The sequence below is a fragment of the Puma concolor genome, chromosome F2, assembly GCF_028749965.1.
Source record: "Puma concolor isolate L17-30 chromosome F2, mPumCon1.1.hap2, whole genome shotgun sequence".
Classification (NCBI taxonomy): domain Eukaryota; kingdom Metazoa; phylum Chordata; class Mammalia; order Carnivora; family Felidae; genus Puma; species Puma concolor.
Window position 1 is genome coordinate 75,623,820 of NC_141684.1, and position 20,810 is coordinate 75,644,629.

The 20,810-nt window shown below is 49.5% G+C and overlaps 1 protein-coding gene across 6 annotated transcripts in view; it reads left to right on the forward strand.

Moving 5' to 3' along the window:
* Positions 1-20,810, forward strand: part of PLAG1 (PLAG1 zinc finger) — a 50,792-nt gene that overhangs the window by 15,398 nt on the left and 14,584 nt on the right. For 2 of the 6 annotated variants that reach the window (XM_086695910.1, XM_086695914.1), the window contains exon 2: positions 17,955-18,058. The exons of 2 other annotated variants lie outside the window; for them this stretch is intronic. The gene's annotated coding sequence lies outside the window, so the exon portion shown is untranslated. 2 more of the 6 variants (XM_086695911.1, XM_086695912.1) reach the window with 2 other exon arrangements.

The window sequence follows — 20,810 nt, forward strand, 5'->3', positions numbered from 1 at the left end:
TTTTCTACCCTTCAGTTGGAGCTTGTGATGTGGGTCTAGTACTTCCTTTGTAGAAACATAAAACATACACGGGCATACAGAGGAAGAAGTGGTTCAATGGCAGGAGATGATTCGATCCACAGAGGAGGTGGTCCTAGAGCAGCCAAGGGGAGGAGAAAACTAAGAACAAGGGAGGGGTGACCATTCTGGGTCCGTGGCACACGCCTGGGGCTCCCCCGTAACTGGAGTACAGATGGCAGAGGTGAACAGAATCAGGGTTGATGAGGCTGGAAAGGGAGACGGGGGCCAAGATGTACCAGACCGTGAATGCCACACTGAGGGATCTTTATGCTTTGAGAAGCAGACCCCCTGAGATTCACGGTTGCGTCTTTAGTGATACAGAGCCAGTCTTCTAGCTCTGTCTCTGTTCTCGGCCCCTTGGCTGCATCTTCTCCTCACGGATTCTCAGCCCTCACACCCTCGTTCCCCCACCCTCGCGCCTGATACCCTGCCCAGTCCACAGGGAAGACTGGGCCAGCCACGTGGCTCCCCGCCTACCTCCTCCTTACCTCTCGCTCTTCCAGAATACTCCTGTGGGTGGGACACGCTTTAGCAGAGCCTCAGGGAGTCTGTCTAGTGGGGGCTGGGCCTCATGACCTGGGGAGGCACGTATCAGTCGGCTGGAGCCAACTGGGTTACCACACACCCCTCCCGTCCTGGTGTTTCCCATCTGCCCCCGTTCGCCTGCGAAGTCTGCTTCCACCTTCCCCCGTCAGAAACAAAGTGTCGTGGAAGACCTTTGCCTCTGCCCCCCGCCCTGCCCCCAACTGTGTATCTCTTCTCCCTTCCCATTAGTGCCACACTCCCTGACAGCATGGTCTCAGCCCGGTCTGTTTCCTTCATCTCCTCTACCTGACCCTGCCCCCCTATTTTGAGTCTGTGTTCCAGGAGAACATCCATCAATAGCCCAACCAATAGTAGCATCTTTCCATTTTATGGCCACTTGGCTTCTCTGCAGGACTTGACGTGCTCCTGAAAACCCCCTCCTCTCCTGCTCTTCTGGCCCCGCTCTTCCTGCTCAGACGTCTGCTGTGCGCTCCCCTCTGGCGGCGCCCCTTCTCCCAACATCTGGGCGTCTCCTTGGGCTCCTGGGACCCCATCTCTCTGCTCGCACCCTTCCTGAGCACAGGCTCCCACTCCTGCCGTACCTGTGCCTGGCAGCTTCATGCTGAGAAAGCTTCAGTCGCTACCCCCTCGCGGGCCTCCATGGCTGTTAATCCGTGTACGCAAACATCTCCACGTCTGCGTACAGGACGCTGTCCTCACATCTCCGCGGACTCTACCGAGGGCCTGCCACGGGCTAGGTACCCTGCCAGACACGAAGCCAGACTGCACGGAGACAGACGGTAGAGAGTTCACTCAGCTCGTGGCAGGTGGTCTGGAAGGCAGTAAGGAACACAAGGATGAAGAGTTGGGGGGCTGGGAGAGAGGGACCCTTATAGACCGTGTGTAGTGGCCTAAAGGAGAAGGAACAGACCAGGAACACCCTGCGAGGGGCGCTTCCCGAGAAGACCCTGACGGAGGAGGAGCCCAGCCAGGCACAGGGAGCCGGGTAGGGGGTGAGGGCAGAGAGCCATCCCGCGGGACTGTCTCGTGCCCCTTTGGGGACAGCCGGTCCAGACTGTGGTTCAGACTCCTTAGCGCCACATCGGTTGCCCTCTGCCAGCTGGCCCACACCTCGGGCCTCGTCCTCATTCACGACTGCCCCTTCCGTGTGGCCAGAGGGCCCGGGGTGCAGTGGAGTCATCCCCTCCCTGGTGTCCTTGAGAGTGCAGCTGCCTGGGACTTGTGACCTTCCTTGCACCTTCCTCACAGCTTCCTCCCCTGCTCCTCTGAGCTTGGTCGCCTGCCCATGTCTCGGTCCGGGTGACATCTGTGCTCGCCCAGCCAGCTCCCTTCCCTGCTCTCATCCTGTGCGTGCCCAGCCTCCTCACTAGACGGAGCCCCTACCTCCTCCCTCTTTCTGTCTCTGGAACCGGGCTCACCCACAGCGGCAATATCTGGGGAGGGGCGCTCTGCCCTCGGGGCCATACCAGAGGGTCAGCTGCTGTGGAGGGGAGCTGGAGGAGGCTTGGAGCGGCGGCTAGGGTGTGTTATCAGAGTCCTGCAAGAGGGTGTCCCGGGACAGCGTCCCTGAGAGGAATGGCAGCGGCACTGGGCCCGTAGAAAGGCTGGCGAGAAGACGCCTGGGTTTGCCCGCAGGCGTGGCAGCCGGTCTCTTGTTGACCATGAAGTGCAGGGTGGCAAGGATAGGAGACAGGGAGGTGGCTTGTTCCGTCTCTTCTGTCCCCCACCCTACCCAATGGGCTCCTCCCTTCGCAGCCTGAGCCATCCCTGAGACACACAGAAGCCCCCTCCTCGCCCTCGCCTTGCGGTGAGGCTGTGGAGACAAGTACACCCCAAAAAAGACAGGCAGCCACGCATACGGGGGAGAGGATGTACACACGCCCAGAGTCCCGGAGAGAGAAACACACACACACACACACACACACACACACACACACACACACACACACACAGACTAAACACACAGTGGGGACGGGAGACCTGTGCACCTGGGGATACTAGGTCCTTGCATAGATGTATGCATGAATTAATGTCTGTGCTTCAGGGGAGGGAGAGAGAAAGCAGCATGCCCAGCTCATACCCAGAGAGGGGAGAGATACAGAAACTCCATCTCACCCCTGCCTGGGGGACACCGACGTCTGGATGAGGGGGGAGAGAGTGGCACACATCCGGGAGGTGGAAGGAGGGGGAAGGACGGGGAGATCCATTCCAGGATGGGGAGGAGGAGACTTACATACTGCAGAAAGATGGGGGGCAGTAGACATACAGCTGGTGGAGAGACACTCACCTTGGGGGCACCCCAAGAAGGGAGGGGAGAGAGAGTCCCACTTATGCCAGGACGTGAGAGGAGACCCCGCACACACACACACAAACCCAGAAGGTCGTGAGAGGCACGATCGCACTCAGCATACTAGATGGGAGGGAGAGTCACCCTCGTGCCCAGAAGGAGCTAGACACAAACACAGGTTCCAGAGGGTGGGAGAGACACCACCCCCCCCCCCCCCCCCGCCAGAGCTAGATGTAAGACACCAGGTACACACGCCTTCGGTAGGAGAGACAGACTCCCAGAGGGAAGGGAAGGACACACACACCCCTAGGGGTGCACAAACACACAAACCAGGAGAGGGGAGACAGAAGTATACCTCCACCTGGGAAAGCAGGACCACAGAGAAACGCAGAGAGCTTTGGCACGCTTGTGCACCCACACGCGGGTGTGCTCACACACAGAGGAAGCCACACACACATCACACACCCCAGGAGGGCCAGGAAGCAGACGGTGTGGGAGGCAGGGGGGTCCACACACAGGAGATGGCACCCAGGGCAGTGAGAGGAGACGTGACGGGGGAGCGCCCCCCGCGCCTGAGGAATCCAGAGACACACGCTTCCCCCCACCGTTGGTGTTTGCACTACCGCAGCCGAGACCCAAGGCCGGGAAGCGCTCACTTCGCCTCTCGGTCCAGGGGAGTGATGCGTTCAGACGCCCGCGCTGGCTTTTCCCAGAGGGACAATCTGCACATGGACATTATCACTTGGCCGCCAAGGGTACCCTGAGCTCCAGTGTACCCCCTTGAGGTCACACATCTCCAGAAAGGTCACACCTTGTGCCTTTTATCCCCAAATAAAATACTAGAATTACTGGACATTTGCACAGTTCTGAGTGTAATGTACATGTTCATCGTAGCCATCCTGAGAGCATTTCGGTCAAGTTCGGCCATCTTCAGTAGACTTTGGAAGCCTTTCGCTGGGCCTGCACCGTCGGCCTTACCTGAAGCACTCACCCCGACCCGCCCTGCCCTTGGCGCCCTCAAGTCCTTCAGCTTGGGATTCTCTTCTCCTGCTTCTGGCCTGACTCCGTGGTTCTTCTGTGCCCCTGGCCTACAGCTTGCTCTGACTTGCACTCGGGGATGTCCCCCTGCCCTGCTCAGGGACCTAAGTCTTCCCTATCCTCATAGCTTCGCACAGCAAGCACGCGGCACGCTTCGCGAGGCTTGAGCTCTAAGAGTTGGAAGTGGAGTGTCGGGTGGGTCCCGTAGCCTCACTTACCCAGAGTTCCTTGGGGGTTTTCTCCCCACTCTCCACTCCCAGCTTGCGCCGCCCCCTGTCCCCCCCACAGGAAGCCAGGCCCTCCAGGCTTCAGGACTCCTTGCCTCCTTGGAGCTGCAGGCAGGGGGCCTGTACAGGCTCTGCCCGGCTTCCTCGTGGCTGTCACCCCCTTCAGCCATCCCTAGAGGCCAAAGCCGGACTTCCTCGTGGCTCCGCCACCACCCCACTGCCAGCCCCATCCCTCCCCCCGCCGCCCCCCGCACCTCTCTCCCTGCCCATGCTCACTCCTGTGCTGCCCTGGCCTTGTGGCAGGCGGCCTGGGGGGGGCTGGTTAGCTGCGGCGGGGAGTGGCGTGGTAGCTACAGAAGTGGTGGATGGGGAAGTTGGCTCACTTCTTGAGCAACGGCGCCCCCGACGCTACGAAGTGCTTACCGTGTGCTCACTGTCCAGCACACTTACACATAGGGACCCTTTTAATGCGACGACTCCGTAAAGAGAGGTACTGTGCTTATCCCCCACTCACAGAGGAAGACACTGAGGCTCAGAGAAGTTAAGTAAGTGTTAAATGAGATGATGCATGAATACAGTCCTCAGCAAAATACCTGGTTCGTGTAAGTGCTTACATGGCTTTTGTTTTCTAAGCAGCCCTGTCCACTCTGTTCTGTGAAATTCTAGCTAATATAATGACACCGATAATAGTTGTCATAGAACTAGGATCTCTAATAATCGAATAGTAGATATATATTATAATATATAATATATAAGACAATTATATATAATATAGTAGACTAGTATTAATCTATTACATAACTAATATTTCCCTTTTATTTGCATTCTAGTATTTAATAAAATAGAAATACCTAATATTTTATGATCTGGTGATTAATACTAGTCTATTAATAGTCCATAGGGATTCTAATTAGAATTTGTAATAGACGTTACATAAGTGCCCCAAGTTCACTGAGGAAATTGAGTCTATCAGATATGCCCTATCTGCAGTCCGTCCTCTGACCACAAACCTTATTTGCACCCTAACCCCTTCTTCTCTTGCCTGCTGGGAAGCTCTGCTCTCCTGCCCAGGGCTCACCATCTCTTTTCCTGTCCCATCGAATATGGAAATGCGTACCCCACACTGGCTATGTTTCTTCAGCCGGTGGACAGACCAGACCAGAGCAGCTTGAAGCCCTCACTGGACTCTGCCACGTCCGTCCGGCCTTCCTCTTTTTTTCCGCAGACCTTGCACGCGCACATACCCCTACCCCCGTTGCCAAGTCCAGCAGGTGCTTTCCCCCAGTGTCTGGTCTGTCTGCTCCGTGACACAGGGCCCTTCTACCGCCGTTGCCTCCACAAGCCACCGTATTCATCCCAGCCTGACACAGTTCTCTGATCCCGCTGGACCAATTTATTCTCCACCCTTAGTAGAGTTAAAAAAATTACCCCGTCACAGTCCGCTAAGTGATTATTTGAAAGCCTAAAAACCCTCTCCTACACGATTTGTTTCTAAAAAACAATCTATAGAATCGAAAGGCCACGAGTCCTAAAGCTGTTTGTCATGGTGTCACTTTTACGCACAAGTACAAAGGACTACTGGGCTTCAGTTGGGTAGTATACATCGGTTGATTGGCCTGTGACCTTTGTGGCAGGGCCAGGCTTTCAGAAATGATCATGCGCATTCCTTAGCTCACAGAAGTTGTAAGTGTCATAAACTACACGCAATTTCTTTGTCACCGTCCACCGGTTCGTATTAAGCACTCATACGGTTTGTGATACATCACATATGGTTTTTACCACGTAGGTTATGTGCGGTGCTGCCTTTAGAGAATTTCTTAAACTTTTGATTATAGAATATTTCAGACACACAAAAGCATAGAGAACAGTAGAATGATCCTCATATTCCCAAAACCTGATTCAACAGTTCTGTTTCAACCTCAGTAGGCAGTCATGTGTTGTCTGTCCCCTACCCATGCGTATCTCTTCTGGGGAGTCTTCTGATGCAAAATTATTTCATATCATTGCATTTTTCTGGTGTATTTCCAAAACGTACAAACTCTTTCTAGATATATCACAATATGATGATCACAACTCAAAAGAACGATGTCTTAACATCGTCAATTATTTAGAAATGTTCAAATCTTTACCATCGTCTCAATATTTTTTAAGTTTGCGTAACCCATAGGGTCTGTATCTACAGGTAGTTGATAACATCTCTAAATCTTTTCTGACCTACTGGTTACCCCTTCCCTATGTTCACCCTTAAAATTTGCTTGTTGAAGAAGTGGGGTCTTTTTGGTTTGCTTTGGTTTAGTCCTGTAGAGTTTCCTGCACGTCTGTTTCTTGGTAACTGCATCCCTGTAGGACTGTCCGACATGCTTCTGTGGCCCCTCATTTTATGTAAGATTCAGGTTCTCCCCTTACCTCCAAACATGTTAGAGTCACCTAGAAAGAGAAATAGGAAGGATTGAATTTGTGGAAGAAGTAAATATTAAGCTAAGTGCCAGAAACAAGAATAACATCGATATACATCAAATAAATACAGGCACATGATACTGTGTTTCCAACGTAATATCAAAGTTCACATCATTGAAACGTTAAATACAAACAGGTAATTTTTTTTCATTAAACCACATACCTTTGTAAACCAAAGTCAGATCTTCTTTGCTTTATATCCTACTTTGTGAAAGCGTGACATCACGTAAAGGTTATCTCCTGTGCGCTTGGATGTTACTTCTGCGTGTTCCTCACAAGCTAGCTACGTGTGAGTCAGCGCCACGATTTATCTCACCTTCTCCTGGTGTTGGCTGTGCACCTTATTTCCAGCCTTTAAAGAAGCATTGATGAATGGCCTTGCACATAAACCTTTGTGTGCACCTCAGGTTATTTTCTTCAGCTAAGTTCTTAGGTGGGAAATGGGTGGGGGAAATGATAAATGCTTTCCTTGGCTTGGCAACTGCACGGCCATTTTGACCTCCGGGAGGACATCTTCAGTCATCGTTAGCACATGGGAGTGCCCGCTTCCTTAACTCGCCCCCACGTGGGCCTTGACCACTTAAGGAAATCTTGCTGCTATCTATGCTTTTTGATTTTTCTTGTGCATATTTGTCTTTCGTATGTTTTCCCCTCCGAGCTGCCACCGCTTGCTGCCATCGTTACAGTTGCCTTTGACGGCTGAGGCCGCTCATATTCCCCGTGCCAGAAATCCCAGGAACCCGACTTGTTATCATTTTGCCTGAGAGATTGGCACCCGGTGAGGGAGGGCGCACGGCACTACCTCCATCGTCAAGTGCATGGAGCGTGTGGCTTTGCAACGTCTACTTTGGCCGTTCACAGCCTGTTCCTCCTCTCTGTTTTTTTCTCCCTGTTCTAGATCATTGACATTGCATTATAAGTGAGAAGGAGATTCCTACTACAACTGCAGTTACAGTGAGGGGGAAAAGCTCACCTGCCAAATTCTGAATTAATCCGAATTCTCAACGCAAATTAAGGAAGTGGTTATTCACATTACCTAATTCCTTTCTTTAAAAAAAAGGATTCAAATTGGCACTTCTTTTGGTACCTTTAAATATTAACTGGGGGGATAGCAGGTAAGAAATCTAGATACTAAGAAGGTGCAAACCTCGTAATCAAGATTCTCTGACGCTATCATACGTACTAAAAGTACGTCACATTTGCATTCCTCCTTCCAGAGTGTTGTCGTCACTTCATGCTGCTCACCTCTGTGAATGAGCCCTAGCGTGAGCCTTGTGGGGACAGCTTGTGTCCCCTCCACTCCACTTACTGCCTTCCCTGCGGGACCTGGGCTTCTCGCTCTGTGGACGCTCTCCGCCTCTCCTTCCCTCTTGGTCCGTGTTCACTTGCTCTCTGCCGCCCCAGCTTGCTCTCGCTAGTGCTCCAGAACATTGCACTGCATCGCCTGCCCGCTTTCCCACCTTGGTACTCCCAGCCCTGGAAGGATCCTCCCCCCTGGCTGCTGCTTTTCCTGGGCTTCCAGATGGACGGTCATATCACCAGGTGATTTAGAACTAGCATGTGTAAAGTGGTCCTGAAATGACGGCTCGAGTCCAAGGCCCGTCAGGATTGGGTCCCAGGTTCCTCTCTGGCTCTCGTTCCCTCTCCTCCCCCCACAGCACCAAACCGCAGGTCCTCCCTCGGGCTCGTCAGTGCAGTCTCATGTGCCCGCCCTCATGCCATTTGCACTGCTGGAATGTTCTCACCTCCCTGCGTCCACTTGGCTAGTGCCTGTTCATCGCCGAAAATCGTGCCCAGCCGTCCCCTCCTCTGTGAGGCAGTGCTCGCTTGTCTTCTCTGCCCTCCGCCCGTGTGTTGTGGGGTCTCAGGTCAGCGTCTGCACACAGCCTCTCCTCCTGGACCTGCTTCTCTGCTCTGGGTCCCATCCCGCTAACCCTTCATCCTTTCTCTCCCTGGTCCTATCAACACGTAAACGTGCCAAGCCTCTGCCAGCTTCGGAGCAAACGCAGTGACACAAAGCTCACTCCTTTCTGTACCTTCCCCTTCAGCCGACACCATTCCTCTGAAGAGCTTCGAGCCTCAGATTTCTCGCATTGCACCCCTTCCTCAGCCTCAGCGTTCCATGCGGCTTCCTCCGTCCCCCTGAATCTTTCCAAGATTACTAAAAACCTACCCATCTCCACAGCAAAAGGGAGTAGGATTTAGTTCTTATCTCGACTACTGTCTCTCTTATCTTGACTACTTCCTTCCTTTTGCTGTTCGGACCTTCCGGCTCCCTGGTTTGTCCTCCCGTTCGGTGGCATTCCCCCACCCCTGTGCTGGCCAGCCTCTTCTGTCCATTGCGTAAGCAGAAGGTTCCTCCTTCGGCCCCTCTCCACGCTCCTTCCCCTGAACACCTGCGTGTCGTGAGCAGACTCGCCCCTGTGTCTCTGTCACAAGCCGTCTTCAGCCCTCATCCTTCCCCTGCTCTTCCAAGCCTGTGTTGGTTCTCCCTTGTCTGTTAAACACACCGCCAAGGTGCTTTGCGTGTGATGCCCGCTTCCATCTGTCCCTTGTAGCAACCTACCGGGTTTAAGTATCTCACCTTCCAGCTGCAAAAGGTAGGTCCCTTTTTACCCACGGCATCACAGCTGGTGCACTTGACGCCTGTCACCACCAGTCAGGATTGCTTCCGCAGACGCCACCGAGGCTGACCTCACCCACAGAAGTGCCCTTTGCCCTCCATGCTCGGCTTCCTCCAGCCCTTTCACAGCCTCCTGGTCCCTCTCAGCCCGCCATTCTACAGCCTCATTCCCCACTCCCTCGCTTAGGCCACCATCAGCTCCAGTCAAGGAAGAAGTAACTGCCCCTGCCATAGTCCACGCGCTCTGCAGGCCCCGCCGTTGTCCCTGCCCTGTCCCTGCGCCTCCCGTGGGAGCCGCACCCCACCTCCAAGCCCCCCTTGACAAGTCGACGTCTTCTCTCTCTCCGCTCACTTGGCTCTTCCTCCCCACATTTTCCCCTCCAAAGCTCGAATGAGTCTTTTATCTCTGTGAATTCCCATTATTCTTAATCTATACTTATTTCGGGGCATTTTCTACCTTCTGTTTTGTGTTATCGGTAACTATAAATACTCTTTTTGAGACATCTCCCCTTCTAGATTACACGCTTCTTGATAATAGAACTGGTGACTAATTACATTTTTGGTTTTCCGTGACAGTTGAATTAAATGATGGCGATTTATTTATCCAAAACTTTACTCTTACAGCTCACTCCCAGAGACTCTGTGCAGGTAGGGAGACTCTAATGGTATATTGAGGAAGACGAACTTGCGAGACATGACCACAAGATGGCACAGTGACTGCAGTGTCCTGGTATCTGTTGAGGGTGGGCCAAGAGAGGAGAGAGAACAAGGTTTTCTCGATTGCCGGATACTCCAGGGAAATCCGAGAGAATTTCCAAGTTTAAAGTATCCAGTCAATTCTGAATCCTTCACAAAGGTCATCAAGTAGGTTGGGCAGCTGTCTTCTTCCACACTGGCCAGTAGAAGGGAAGCCTTCCCTCCCTCCCTTTTTTCTCTTCCTCCTGCTACCCATTCAGTAAATGTTGCAGTACCTCCTCGGGCATCCACTGTTCTAGATATTAGGGACCCGGAAAGGGTCGGTAAAAAGCAAGATCTCTGCTCTGGTGGAACTTATTCCGTGGCCCTCGCCGGTACCCAGCGGAAGCTGTTGGAGACAGACCCAAGAGTTTCTTTGCTATTTTTTTGTTACTCCTGAAGTCGCTTCTTCCCCCTCTGGCCCAGCATGGACTGATCTGTAGCTTTAAATTACCCAAATGAAATTTAGTTTAAAAAGCAAAAGGGCAACAAGTCAGCGTATCGTTGTGATCAATTTTGTCTTAGCCATGATTTTCTGTGACCTTCTACCTTACTTTCCGGCTATTCCGCTTAATCAAGAATCGACCATGTTCACTTTGCAGTTAAAGGTATTGAGGTTCAGAAAGGCCAAAACGTGCATACTGCATAGGCAAATACATGGAAAAATACATACACAGGTCTCTATATCATTCATTACCTTATGGTCAAGATCAGTGCCAGTAAAACTCTTAAAAACGGGGGCACCTGGGTGGCTCAGTGGGTTAAGTGTTTGACTCTTGATTTCGGCTCAGGTCATGATCTCATGGTCGTGAGATGGAGCCCTTCGTCAGGCTCTGCTCGGAGTGTGGAGCCTGCTTGGGATTCTCTGTCTCTCCCCCTCTCTCTGCCCCTCTCCCGCTCATGTGCGCTCTCTCTCAGAATAAATAAACATTTTTTTTTTAATTTTTTTTTCAACGTTTTTAATTTATTTTTGGGACAGAGAGAGACAGAGCATGAACAGGGAAGGGGCAGAGAGAGAGGGAGACACAGAATGGGAAGCAGGCTCCAGGCTCTGAGCCATCAGCCCAGAGCCCGACGCGGGGCTCGAACTCCCGGACCGCGAGATCGTGACCTGGCTGAAGTCGGACGCTTAACCGACTGTGCCACCCAGGCGCCCCAATAAACATTTTTTTTTTAAATGCTAAAAAAACAACCAAGTCCAGTATCGTGGCAGGCACCTACAGATCTATTTGACATAAACTGCGTTGTTGCCAAAGGTACTGTGTGCCAAGGTGGACCTCATATAAATTTATTTCGTTCAAATCGCATCTAGTGTTTAGAAACATTTCTTCTGCCAAGAGATGAGCAAGAGTGTAAAAGTAATACGGGTACGACCGTTCGGAAATCTCAAAAGACACACACGGCTCGTTTTAAAACTGGGAGAAGTTACCTTCCGCGGGAGCAACCTCCTTTGTGGTGTGTCACAGTTGAGCACTCATGTTTTGCCCCAGGATTGGATCCCCGTCTCCTCCCTGTGCCTCCCCTCCATACCTGATCCCTCCACCGGCCTGGCTCTGCAAGATGGGATTCATTTTCACACTCCTTTTTGCCAACCCTTGCTTCAGATTCGGGAGGATGATTGCGGGGGATTAATCTGAGATGCTATGCGAAAGAGACATTCCCACGTTCGAGAAGTCACAGTGTGGAATTTCGGTTTACTGCGAGCGTACTTCGATGCGGCACCTTTTTCCCCCTAACATGTAGCTGTTTTCTCTGATTTGGGGTGATCTTTATGTTTTCGGAGGCGCGATGCAATCTTTCTCCGCAGTTAAGCCGCAGGCAAGGGTCAGTCCATCCCTGGATGGTCACGATCACGTGTCACCAGATCGATGTTCGGTTCAACGTGCAGAATGGCCCTTGGCTCCCCGTGGATTGGTTCTGTCGTAGCTGTGATTTGGGGTTATCTGTGACTGTGACCGCCATCAAAGTTAAGGTACACACCACCTGTGTCGCAGAGATGAGATGATTAAGAGTATACCACTTACCAAACGTCACTTTAGTACTCATCTCGGTCACATCTCTGTGCGTGGTCGTCTTTTCACGGAGCGCCGCCGCTGTTTGTCCGTCAGGGATCGTGCGGGCTGTGATTCTGTGGGAGCCGGGGCCAGAACAAGAACAAACCAGAACAAAACCCCCTATTTTTAAGTGCACTTCAGGCCATTTGGGGGCGGCACTTACTTCTGAACAACACACTGAGTATACTGGCTTTGCGTTTTGAACCCTCAGAACTAAGCCAGAACTTTCCATCCGTGACCCCGCTGACCTTGCGCCGCATGGTAAGTATTTATTCCCACCTTGCAGAGGACAATGCCGAAGAGCCATCCAGTCGTCCGAAGTTACAGTAGGGCCGAGGCGGGATTCGGGCACCGCTGTGGTTCCCGGAGGGCAAGTCCCTCGCGTCCAGGCACCGTCCCCTGTGCTGTCCTGGGCTCTGTGACCGGGTGGAGGCGCTCAGGTTGCGAGGCCCTCTCCGCAAGGAGCAGTGAGACGGAGATTGCTAGAAGTGTGCCGCTCGGGTCACGGGTCACGGGAGGGCAGCTTTCTGTAACCCAGGGGCCCTTCAGAGTGGGGCGTGGGGAGCAAGGCGGCCGTGTCCCACAGGGGAGAAGGGGCGGCTGGTCCCGGGTGGGGGCCTCCCTTTGAAGGCTTTCCACCCCTTTTTGTTAATTACGTGTTGACAAACGCTGCAGCGGCCTAAGAAATGAGTTTATAACTCGGGAAGGTCAGATTTCTCTGGAAAATGTTAAGCTAAATAAAACCCGAAAGGAGAGCCCACCCTCCATTCCGTTTCGGAAAGCAACAAAAGCACACGAAGGCTGGTCGTCTTCTGAATTACCTAGAAACGTGGCCGGGGATGGGAGTGGGGGGCAGCAAATCGTACAGGTGCCCACATCTAGGGTAATTTGCAAATCATCAGAATAATTTAAAAATGCTCAGCCTTCGGTAACGTGACTCGCAAGGCCCCTCTACCCGCTGCCGGTCTCTTAGCTCCAGCGCCTGCCTCTGGCTGTGGCTCCAAAAATAACAAATTGCCTCAAGTTACCCAGACGCGCCACGCAGTTTCTGACTCCGTCTACCTGCAGTACCTGCCCAAGCATGGCCGATACCTGTTCTTTCGTTATCTTGGCCCCAGGGTTACTTACTTTTAATTAATCAAAGGCAAGCCCGCCAATTAGCCTGGCACTTCTTTCTTTCAAGGCTTCCACGAATTAACATATTTAAAAGGTACGTACAGAGGCTGCACGGAATCGCTTCGGCGGGTAGTTCCTTTGGTATTTGATAAAGGGAACTTATCCCAGAACTATTTATTATTTGTAGGTCTCAGTTCCAACCAGAGTGTATTCCTGGAGCCTCTAAATCACATAGCACGATGTGCCAGTCTCTAAAGCAACAGGTGAGATGCACTGGCTTCCTCCACGGGCAACAGCTGAGAATGTGGCTCTCAAGCCGCCTAGACATACCCTTTCTAGTAAGGACTGAATGTGGCTCTTCCATTTAAGCCAATATTCCTCTTTTTCTTTTCCCCCCTCTGAATGGGAAGGGAAGATTTTAGTCATTTTGAGTCATTGCCCTTACAAAGGATTTTAGTTTATCAGTTCACAGAAAGTGGTGTGCTTTGGGGTTTTTGGTTTTTGGTTTTTGTTGTTTTTTTTTTTGTTTGTTTTTTTGGTTTTTTTTTTTGCAAACTTCAGTGAATTCACATGAAGATTTGTTGGTCATCCTCAGTAACTTGTTTTTTCTCAACATGAAAACTTGGGCTTTTTTTCTGGCTCGTTGAGGTATGACTGATATCTTCATAAACTGCACACATTTAAAGTGTATAATTTGCCAAGTTGTGACCTATGTCCACATCCCTGATACCCTCACCGCAACCAACATAGTGAACGTAACCATCATTCTGAGAAGTTTACTCGTGTCCTTTGGTGAGCTGTCCCTCCCAAGCCCCCCTCCTGTCCCCGGATAACCACCGAACTGCTTCCTGTCACTACAGATTATTAGCTTGCATTTCCTAGACTTTTATATAAATGGAATCATTTCATATATACGCTTTTTTCTGTCTGACTTCTTTCATTCGGCATAATTATTTCCAGGTTCCTCCATGTTACTGTGCGTATTAATAGTTCCTTCCCGTCTATTGCTGATTAGTAGTCCATTGCAGGAATCTGCCACAGCTTGCTTACCCACTCACCACATTGATGGCCATTTGGGTCGTATCTGTTTGTTTTTCACTATTACAAATACAGCTGGTGTGAATATCCATGTACGAGTCTTCGCATACATACAGGTTTTCGTATCTCCTGGGTAAATACATAGGTGGTGACATGGCTGTGTCATACGGTAGACACGTGCGTAACATTTTAAGAAACTGCCAGACTTTGAAAAAGATTTCATTATTTTTCCCTTCTTGCTAGTGGCACGAGTTCCGTTTGCTTTACATCCTCACCAGTACCCGATGCAGTCAGACGGTCGGTGTTTTTCATCGCAGTCATCCTCGTGGGGTAGATGGCGCCGTCTCACTGTGATATTAACTTGCGTTTCTGTAAGGACCAATGATGTGGAGCATCTCTTCATGCGCTTACTGGCCATCTTCATTGGCCGTTCAGATATTTTCCCATCTTTCAAGTTGTTTGTCTTCTTATTGTTGAGTTTTGGAAGTTCTTAGTATATTCCAGGTACAAGGTCTTTATCAGATCCAGGCTTTGCAAGGATTTTCCTCTAGTGGCTCGTCCTCTCATTTTTTGAACGTTCTCTTTTGAATAGCAGTTTTAAATTTTGATGAAATCCAGTTTATCAATGTTATTTTATAGGTTGAGGTTTCAATGTTGCAGCCAGGGAATTTCTGAGTAACTGAATGTCACAAGATTTTTGTCTGTTTTGCTCCAAAATTTTTATAGTTTTAGGTTTTACATTGGTGTCTATGATCCACTTGGAGTTAAGATTACATATAGTGTGAGGTATGGATTCAAGTTGTTGTTGTTGTTGTTGTTGTTGTTGTTAATGGACAACAAACTTTTCCAGCACCGTTATTTGGAAAACCATTCTTTTTGGTAAAATATTTTTTTAATATAAAAGTAGGACATTTGTAAAATACAGAAGAATATAAAGTGTATATCTTGATAATTTTTAAAAATAACCTAGATACATTTAAGGGTATTACGGGGGAATAGTTCTAAGTGTTTAAGTGTAGACTTCACAAAATTGGAATCATAGTATATTCTCTGTCTTACTTTTTAAATGCATCATATCAGTGTTTTCCCCATGTGATTTAATACTCTTTAGATGCATGGTTTTTAATGGCTACATTGTTATTCTGTCACACAGACATACACCTTACCCCTTTTATTACACATTATCAATTTTTATTCTTAAAATATACTTCGAACATGCTTACACTTAAATCTTTGTCACCTTTCTCGTTGTTGTTGTTGTTGTTTTTTGCTTACATTTTTAGAAATGATTCATGAGGTCAGCATATATGAACATTTAAAAGGCTTTGATGACATATTTACACAACGTAGTCCAGAAAATTTTAACAGTCTACACTCCCACCGGCAGCTACTAAGAAACTTAGTTCTTATGTCAAACTTTTTAAAAAAAAAAAAAACGTTTTTTTTTTACGTTTTTTTTAAAAGCATCAGGGATGCGGGGCGCCTGGGTGGCTCACTTGGGCTCAGGTCATGATCTCGTGGTTCATGAGTTCGAGCCCCGCATCAGGCTGTGTGCTGACAGCTCGGAGCCTGGAGCCTGCTTTGGATTCTGTGTCTCCCTCCCTCTCTGCCCCTCCCTTGCTCACACTCTGTCTCTCTCTCTCAAAAATAAACATTAAAAAAAAAGAAGAAGAAGAAGAAGCAGCAGCTCGTCTTGTCATCTAAGATGAAAACCTCTCCCTTTTCTCAGGCTCCCATCTGCTCCATGTTCTTCCCTGCCTCTTCATGCTCACTCAGCACAGAAGCTGTCCCAGGTCTGTCCCACCTGGCATCCTGAGTCCCCCCTTAGGTACCAGCCCTTTTCTTGTCCTCCAGTGCAAAGCTCTCTGGAAGACAGCCTCCCTTTGCTGGAAGTCATTTCCTTGCCCAACTGGCAATCCACCTGGGGGTGCTTCTGCCTCCTCCTCCTGCCCCACTTGTCCCCTCCCTCCCACTCCACCCCCACGGTCTTTCTTGCTGTGGGGTGGTGTCTTAATGCGGGGGCGGCAATCTACATTCTGAGTAGCTTTGTCTTCTCGTGGGGGTTGCCACCTTGTCCTTCCTTCTATCTGAAGCTCTGTCTCTGCCCATCACGTCTTTAAATTACCTAGTTTTGTCTTAAAAGCGGTGGCCTCTGGGCACCGACGCGAGTTAATCAGTAACCCGGTTTGAATCCGTCTCTACCAGAGTCAGCTACACAACTAGGTCTGCCTTCTTCTTATCTCCTTTGTTACTGTGGTCAGGCACTCAAGGGCTTGTCTGCGTGCGTTCTTCTAGGAGATGCCTGTTTTTGCTGGTTCTCAGCTCTCTGCTTTAGACTATTCCAGCACCCAGCTGCTGCGTCTCATTTGCACAAGCACGCCCTATACTTTCTTCTCTCCCTTCTTTTTCCTCTCCTCTCCCCCCACCCCACCTCCCCAAGTACTTGTTCTCAGCGTCTCATAACCGCCCCACTTGCCGTCCTTGGTACGTGAGCGTGCGGTGTCCCGGCCATTTGGGTTTAGTGCTCTTCTGTCATTAGAATCTGTAAACCAGTGTCTGTAAACCATCCTACACTCCGGCCGGAGCACCGCCTCAGAATCTGTAATAAGCCAGGCTTCCAGTCTCGGAATTCTTCTGGCTAACCGGCATGCCCCCCGCACAGCACACCCTTTCCTCTCCCCTCCCTCTCCTGATTGTGCCTTCTGGAAGGTCCCAGTCACCAAAACTCCGTTGTATTCTTTCCCTTTTCTGACCCTCTGGTACTTGTTTATACCATATACACTGCTGACTCGTCCCTGTAATACTGCCTTATGGCAGCTTCTGTTTTAATTAACAGTCCTGTCGCCTCACTTGACATCAGGTATCTCTCCCGTGGCCGCAGCTCTCTTGCGAACAGGGGCCGCGCCTGTTTGCATCCCCAGGAATTTCAGATCGATGCCGCATGTAATAGTTGTTGGCAGTATTTATTGCCTCAGTGTCAGCTGTTTGTCTTAATCAGCGGCAGCCACGTATGACTGAGCGTCGACTCTCTGGTCTGGAGAAACGAAGCCGAGGATTTCTGCAAGAGACTCCTGGCATCCCTTTCCCGCCTCGGTTAGCGCCTTTGGTGGTAGGCCTTCGTCACCTGTACCCACAGAACGAAGCCGTGGCTCATCCAGATCCCCGAGTACTTCGGAATGCGTCTTGCTGCCTCTTCGTGTGTTCTTGAAGACAGACTTGCCAGCTGCGAATTCGCTTTCAGACAAATAATAGTCTCATCATAAGGACACAGTCAGGAGCTGAGCAGTTCTCTGTCTCCTTACTCTGTCTCTACTTGGGGGCATTTCCGGTTTGCACCCTGGCCTGTGAGCACATGGCCTCAGGGAGACACTCCTGGGCAGCGTTTCTCCATTAGCTGGTGTTTAGAAAAACCCCAAACAGTTTTCCTGAAAATTTTATAGAGAAAATAGTGGATGTGTTTGAAATACAAATGAGGGAAATAAGTGGCAATTTTGAGAAAATGGCAGTGAGCTGGGAATATTTGAGTAAGAATATGAACAATCTAGAGAACTTGGGATTTGGGGGGAAATCTGTAAATCCAGGCATTTTGAGTTACTTTTCGCTTTTCAACGTACTATAAATTGTTTCGTATTTGTTTCTAACAGGAATTGAGCTAGCTTTTCCGATAAAGTATAAAAATATGATAATGCATAAAAACCAGTTTGGTTCATATGCCATTAACCAGATTGGTTCTGACTTTTGGAATTTCAAACTAACTCTTCTTTTCTTTTTAGGTTGCCTCTTGGTGCTGCCTTGGCCGTATTTGGCACCCAGAATGCTCCATTCTGTGATGATCTATTAATAAGGTTACCTTGTAGAGTTTGGAGCAGGGCCTCAGGTAGGTGGCTTTTATCATTATATGGCATGGCTTTCAAAGTGATCCATTATTTCAGTTTTTAAATAATTTAAGACGTCACATTAAAAGCTTTGAAAAGCATGCCACATAATAAGCATGCCACTTACTATTTTAAGGTCTATCAATACGTATTGTGTTCAGCAGGACTTTATTAATAGTTATAGTCTGATAGAAGGATTGGAATACTGGCAGTGAGCAGTCTCCCTTTGTGCACAAATTGCATCGCTGCTGTAAAAGCTTACTTGTTCATCTTCCCCAAATAGCCTGCAGATGAACTCTTAAGCCCCTCTTTCTCTGAATCTTGCTCGGAGTGATAGACTGTCCCACATCCCCAGTCTATCTCCTTTCTGTCTATGGGGAGGGATCTGATTAACTACGGGCAGGTGGGGAGGGCTGCTGTCTCTGCTTGCTGGGATGGGGCAGATGCTAGGATAAGGGACCCAGGGGGACAAGAGCAGTTTGCTAGCCTTGCTGGAAAGGGGACACACCCAGGCATCTAGATCTCCCGGCCCCTAGGTGCAGCTCAGTGGCACAGCGTCGAGGTGTAGAGATACTTGGACATCCAGGCACCCGTGGATGTGGTACCAGGTAAGTCTGTCAGCAGGATTTCTGATGCAGGATTGAGGTTTAGAGGCCAGGACCCTCGGCCCTAGGAGAGGTAGAATGATAAGAACAAAGAGGGCCGTGCCAAGTGCCAGACGATGGACCCAATGGGGTCATGAGCTCCACTGAGGGCAGGCAGGGACCCAGCTCTGGGGGGAAGAAGGATGCAGGCTGGGAGCTGGCGAGGTCCCACAATATACGTGAACAGAGCTTTGTCGTCAAGTAAAAGGTACATAAATTAATCTGGCTGAAATTCCTAATCACAGTATCCGTGAAGAGTAAGCATTAAAAATCTAGTTAGCATACTGTTTTGAGTCATTTGTATATTTGTACAGTCCATTTTTAAGATATATGAGAAGATGTTCCTAGTTTTTTAGTGTTACAGGTTGTGGATTTTTTTGTCCACTAGGTTTTGTTGCAACTGTTTTAGCGGCTAGAAAAAAAGAAAATTGTTTTTCATTACTTTTCCTTAGCCAACGACATTTATGTAGATTTTCCTGTTTTGATTTCTCTTGTATCGGTAATCCCTCAGACGTTTTCTCTGACATTTTCAACGTCATTTCAACGTCACATTTTAATTTCATGTGAAGAACATCCTCTTTAAAGAATTTGAGTTTCACTCTGTTCCTTTTTCTTTCCTATAAAACTTCATGGGCTGTTTCCAAACGGTAAATCGTAATCGACGCGGTTGCATGCGCTCAAGGAGGTATGGAATAGAACATTTGAAAGCAGAGGTGTTCTGAAAATGCAGGCCGACTGAGCACCACCCAGGCCTGTCTCTGCGGTGCCTGACGGGTCACCTGCAGGCCTCTGAGTAGCACATGCCCACGTGTCCCTGACTTTCAGCGCCCCCTGACCGAAACAGGAGGGACCCCCAGGTGGTTGTGATGGTCCCCGTGGTTCCCTTCCACTCCTCTGCCAGAACAAACTAACAGCTTCGTTCTACAAGCCGCCTTCTGAGCTTGCTTTACGCTGATCTGAAATTTCAGAAACATCAAAACACGTTTGTTTACCTGCTCGTTTTGATTCCTGAAATTCCTTATCAGGACTATGGTTATGGTCAACAGATATTTATCGAACATCTACTACATGCCAGAACACTGACCAGGTGCTGGGGGTATCAGGATAAGTGACAGTCTCCCTGCAGATGAATTTAGGATCCCCGGGGGAGAGGCAAGTAATTCCAAGAAGAGCTTTACCGGGCACAGGCTTAAACTCCGAGAGGTAAAGTTGTGAAGTTCGTTCTCGCTCAAGTAAAATCGGCCAAGGAATGTAATTATCAAGTCTCTTCTCATTGCCATGGCCAGGGTGGTGCACCTGCCCTCTGGAGGTGGAGGAGGGAGTGGCCACCCTGACCTGACCATTCTGCCTAGACCTGACACTATTTACTCAACTATATAGGAATATATAGAAGCGGCTGTTTCCAGAATGGTTGTGTCCTGTCTGGACGGCCACATGGGCATAACTTAGGGAGTCATGACACACATAGAGCCTTACCTGGATGTGGGCTATCTTCCTGATACAGTTTAGTGCGGCTCAAGATTTTGCACACACACTTAACACTTATACCTCTTTGTATCCCATAGCACAAGCCTGTCTTTAAAGTGCACTTTACTTTGAGATGGCCTCAAACTAATTCTCTGCATGAGCTTTTGTAACTACAAAAAACTTTTCCTTTCTCGTCACATGTGTTTTCATGTGCACTGTCTCTGCCTTCCCGTTGGCATTTTAGGCATATGCAGTACAAGTGCTTGGAGAGTTCAGACCCAAAACCCGGAGGATGCTGTTTGTAATTGAGTAGTGTCAGGCAGGCAGCCATAAATGAATGGAGGCATGTTCTCCAAAGGTCGGGGGCCCATCAGTGTCAACATTTTTAGAGTTGGTATCAAGCATTTTTGTTTGTAGCCCCAGGAACGTAAGAATGAAAACAACAACCCCTCACAGTTCGGGCGATAGGCAGTTTTCCAAAGGAGCGGACCTGTGAGTTACCTACCTACTTTATATCTAGCCGATATTCTGGAACCCGATATTCTGGAAATGTTTCATGCCAAAAAAAAACAAAGCCAGGAAAACCTCTAAGAACAGTTAAAGTTTTGATTAAGCAATCTTTGCATTCAGATGCAATTGCGAT